Below are 5,870 nucleotides of genomic sequence, written 5' to 3' on the forward strand. Positions count from 1 at the left end.
TCTGATTGGTGGGTTTCTATGCCAGTCAGCATCAAAAGCTCATCCTCCTAGGCAGCCATTGGCTCCTCGCAGTTCACCCAGATTTGGTTCTGATTGTCCATTTCTATGCCAGTCAGAATCTCCCGGCCTATCTCCAGGCCTGATCAGAGAGGCAGGGCTGATTAGCAGCCCCCAAGGCTGCTGGCAAAGCCCGAGGCCCAGAGAAAAAGAGAGGCAAGGGCTAATCAACAGCTGCCAGGGAGACTGTGGATCAGACCCTGCTTCTCTCTCCAGGCCTCTCTCCAGCCTGATCTGCAGCCCCCTCAGCAGTCAGTGCTGGGTTGCTGTGGCGCCAGCAGCGTGGAATCCATGGCAGCCCAGCACGGACTGCAGGACTAACTTCCGGTGTTCGGTAGAGCCTTTGGTCATTTGGATGTTATGGACCCTGGCTCTTTAATATATATAGATAGGTTAACTATCTAGAGATTAGATTTCAACTTTTGTCCTTGAACACAGTACACTTAGTTTATTATAGTAGCTAGCCAGACAATTCCAACTTCTAGAGACACTATTTGTTTCTATATTTATGGGTGTTATTTTCTCGATTGTTTCATGTATGATTTTTTTTGCTGGACACTGTGTTTGAAGTTATTCTTACAGAAAAAAAGTGGGGACCATATATATGATTTTATCTACTCCAGAGAGAATTTTTTCTCTTTTCTTTTTCCACTGGGCCAGAGAACATTGACAGCCTTTTATTTGCCTGAAATCCTTTCTTCACTTTATTTTCTTAATATCCTTCTACCCTGGTGATTGTCCCACCTACCTCACTATGTGCTCTGTCTACATATTTTCTGCTGATCCCTCCTCATTTTTCTGACTTCTGTATGTTGAATTGGCCCAGGGTTCAGTCTCTGGGTCTGTTTCCTTTCTATGCTTATTCCCAAGGTGCTCTTAGTTGGTCTCAAGTTTGAAAACTCCATCTATATATTGGAACTTAACCACCTCTCACCATTTCCATTGCCACTTTCCTGGTTAAAACCACATTTATGTATTATTTATTTGTTTGTTTGAAATTTTACTAACTATTTTAGCAGGCAAAGGTGTTGAGATTGAACTCAAAATGTGAGAAACTAGTGTTGACCATCAATCCATGATATACTGTGTGTTTTTTAATTTTCAACTTTAGTTAATATATTGATAAATGTTAGGATTTTGTGTAACAGTGCAAATTATCACCACAGGCTTTTCTGCTCAGATTTTATCTTTCTCAACCTTAAAGAGAATCAGACTACAGTATGTGGTAGATTTGAAGAGAGGGTGGTAGAAAGAAAATACAAGATGCCAATAGGTAATGAGTAATATTTTTATGGGAAATAAGTGTCAAAGGAGAAAAGGAAAACAAAATTAAACTATCAGAGAAGCATGATATGTGTGTGTGTCAAAGGGAAAGGGGCTTTAGGTAAGAGTAAATTTAAGAAAGAGATTGTATGAAGTGGATTATGCATTAATATTTCCAATGTTTTACTCAAGACATTTAATTAAATTTAATTTTAGCTCTTTCTTCTGTCTTTGAAGCTTTCTGTATTAGACTTTAGTATCAGTATGAAACTAGACTACATCCAATTTCACTATAGTCCAGTTACATCTAAATGAAATATAAGTACGTATTTTCTTTTTTCGTAATTTAAAATGATGCTTTCATTTACATTAATATTCTACCTATTGTGAACTTTTAAAATGCTATCATTTTATCTGACATAAGTTGGACATCAAGACCTTCTCTAATGATAAGGGATGGTGGGTTGAAAGGTACATAGGATTTTTTCTTTCGTTTTTTACTGTAAATAATTTTTATTTTTTATTTACATTTAACATACAATATTATATTAGTTTCAGGTCTACAACCCAGTGATTAGACATTACATAATTTATTAAGTGATCACCTGATAAAGCTAGTAGCCAACAGTTATTACAATATTATTGACTGTATTCCCCATGCTATACGTTACTATTTGCTCCCCTTTTCACTCAACAACAAAACCCCCCACATTACAATTATTTAATTATATATTGCTTGAATCATCATCCTGCATTCCCTTTTATTGTCTCACCATGCTTCCTTTATACCAATCTTTCTCCAAGATGTGATCAATTTCCATTTACAAAGCATATCTTTTTATTCTTTTTTTGTTTGTAATACTCACCAGAGGATATGTTTCCATTGATTTTAAGAGAGCAGAAAAGGAGGGAGAGACAGGAAGAGAGGAACATCAATGTGGAAAGACACATGGATTGGTTGCCTCCCACACACGCCCCAACAAGTGCTGGGGATTGAGCCTGCAACCATGGTACGTTCCCCTGGCCAGAATTGAACCCAGGACCCTTCAGTTTATGGGCCAACATTGTATCTCTGAACCAAGCCAGTAGGGCCATGTTTTTGTTCTTGACCCTAATAGGATGATCAAATATTGGATATCAAGTATCCTTTCTTTTTTCCCTTGGTTCCCACCCATTAATGATAAAAATAAGATGATATAAATGTGGAGTGAAACTTAGATGAGGATACACAGGGAAATTATCTTCTTTCTGTATTTTAGAAACTCTTTAAAATCTGTGTTCTGATTACGGCTCCCTTTCTTTCTTTTAAAATAAATCATTTAAAGATAAATTCTAAAAGAAAATTCAAAGATGAAAAAGATAAAGAAATATAATAGTTTCCCAACTGGTGTTGCTCAGTGGTTGTGAGGAGATAGAATAAGGGGGCTAGGGAGAGAGGGACAGAACTTCAGGGGCTGGGAGGTGGAGCGAAGCATTCCAGACGCAGGCAAAATATAGCTTACTGACCACGCCCATTCCTGAGAAAAACCACAGAGACAGACAAAATGACCTAGAACTAGATGCAGCTGGGCAGGGGAAGAAGGGCTCACACGGGAGATAGGAGCTTTAGAGAACCCTCCTACACGGCTGGTGGGAATGCAGTCTGGTGAAGCTTCTGTGGAAAATAGTACGGAGTTTCCTCAAAAACTAAAAATGGAACTGCCATTTGACCCAGTGTTCCCACTTGTAGAAATATATTCTAAGAAATCAGAAACACCAATTAGAAAAGATATATGCACCCTTATGTTCATAGCAGCACAATTTACAATAGCTAAGATTTGGAAATAGCCTAAGTGCCCATCAGCAGATGAGTGGATTAAAAAACTGTGGCACAGCCCTGACTGGTTTGGCTCAGTGGATAGAGCGTTGACCTGCAGTCTGAAGGATTCCAGGTTTGATTCTGGTCAAGGGCATGTACCTTGGTTGCGGGCACATCCCCATTAAGGGGTGTGCAGGAGGCAACTTATCAATGTTTCTCTCTCATCGATATTTCTAACTTTCTGTCCCTCTCCCTTCCTCTCTGTAAAAAATCTATAAAATATATTAAAACACACACACACACACACACACACACAAAACTGTGGCACATCTACACAATGGAATGCCACACAGCTCTAAAAAAGAAAATCTTACAATTTGCAACAACATGAATGGACCTGGAGATCACTCTGCTCAGCAAAATAAGCCAGTCAGAGAAAGTTAAGTATAACATGATCTCACTCATTTGTGGAATATAATGAACAACATAAACTGACGAACAAAAATAGAACCAGAGACATAAAAGCACCGAACAGACTATCAAACCTCAGAGGGAAGGCAGGTTTGGGTAGGTGGGTGGGAAGAGTTCAACCATTAACTTGTATGCATGTATGCATAACCCATGAACACAGACAATGAGGTGGTGAAGGCCTGGGGTATGGAGCAGAGATGGGTTGGGAGAGTCAATAGGGGGGAAAGGAGACATATGCAATGCTTTCAAGAATAAAAATTTTAAAATAATTTTAAAAAAGAATAATCCAAAAGAAAAGAAATAAAATAAAATGCACCAATATTACTAAGACAGGCAGCTTGCAGATAACCAATCACAAGGCAGTGAGGCATATTACCAATCCCAAGGATGTTGCTAAGGCAGAATTCTTTGAAAGGACCAATCAGGAGCTAGCTAAGCATGTATCTCTACCCCTAAACAAAAAAACAATGCGCTCTGCCTCTAGCTCTTTCTCTCTCTCCTCTCTCTCTCTCTCTGTCTTGCTGGGTTCCAGGGAATGTGCTCCCCTGTACCCAGGTGGCTTATGGCCATGTGGGACTCCACACATGGACTAATGGACTTTAATGAGTTTGGATGCTGTACTACACGCAGCTGCAACATGGAACAGAAGCTCTGGACACTGGCTTACTTTTTACTCTCCTGGAATCCCAGCTGCACCTTTCCCAGGACTGGCTTCTCTCAATAAACTTTGCTTCCACTAACCGTTTAAGTCTGAGACTTCATTCTTTGATTTTGCAAGACAACAAACTAGGATCAGAACCCCATATTTTGGTTTCAGTTGAATGTCCACCTATGAACCAGGAGGTCACGGTTTGATTCCCAGTCAGGCACATGCCCAGGTTGTGGGCTCAATCCCCAAAAAGGAGCGAGCAGGAGGCAACTAATTGATGATTCTCTCTCATAAATGATATTTCTATCTTTCTCTCCCTCTCCCTTCCTCTCTGAAAGCATTAAAAACATATTAAAAAGAGAAATATAATGGTTGATTTTTTAATTAAATGACATTTGAATAACTGCCTAATCATTTTGGGAGAATTCAATATATTCATACCTTATGCCAACAGTAATCCAGATAGAATGCAGATGTTAATGTAAAGTAAGTCATAAAATTATTGGAAGAAAATATAGACAAGATTGAGATGAGTAGTGTCTCAAATAATTGCAACAGATTCTGAGATAATATAACAAAATGGAAATATGTTTTACTTCATATATGAAAATTTTCTGTATAACACCACCATAAATTGTCTTAACTGTTAAATAATAAATCATTCCATAGGATTTGTAACATAATACCTGCAAAGACGTAGCATCATGAATAAGCAAGTATCTTAGAAAACGGCAAGGAATTACTTTTTTTGCAAGAGCAATGAAAGGGTAGTATTATTCTATTCAGAAATAAAGCATAAATTACATTTAACATTTGAAAAATTACTATATGTCATTAACGATCAACACAAGTGAACAAAAGAACAAAATATTACTTGGATCATCATTTCAGTAAAGATTCAAGTATAGTACACTGATAATATGTTTAGATCTTGATGTTATTAATGTATTTTCCAGTCTCCAATGACACAGTCCCAATTCCTAGGTGCATTAGTTAATTTTGTTTTATTTTTCCATATTAATTATATGTTACATTCATTACTCACTTGGAAGCAGAGTCACCAATGACACTTTTTTTTTTTAACTTAGTTGATATTACCTAATACAAGTTAGCCGTATAAAGCATCTTCAATCATATCTGTGGTGAAACTTCTTAAGGGAGCTTCTCTGTGTTAAAATAGTTGGGTCAAATCATCAACTTTTCAAGAAGCAAAAAGATTTTCTCACTTTTCTTCGCCTGTTTACTAGTCTTTCCTTCTATCTAGCATTCAAATTATGTAGATATAAAGTAGTTCCTTTTTAATTTATATTGGTATTATAATTCATAATAAGTGTTAGACACAAGTATTTAAACATTGATACAGTGTGTGGATGCATTGTCACTGCTACCTTGGAGTGAAAGTTAAGTGAGAAAGCATGACTAGATTGTATCCACATCGCTACTAATAATTCTTGTTCAATTGTGAGTTCCACTAGGGATCTATGAGTAAAACAAAAACTGAAGCCCGAATGAGAGACTAAAGAGTAAGTATGTTCATATTTCTCAAATTAATATTTTTCTATTCTGAAATTTGGAAAAATAATTAATATATTTTCTGTCACTCTTCTAAGTGTGCATGTGTGTGTATGGGTA

This window comes from Myotis davidii, unplaced genomic scaffold (assembly GCF_000327345.1).
Source record: "Myotis davidii unplaced genomic scaffold, ASM32734v1 scaffold297, whole genome shotgun sequence".
NCBI classification, from domain to species: Eukaryota; Metazoa; Chordata; class Mammalia; order Chiroptera; family Vespertilionidae; genus Myotis; species Myotis davidii.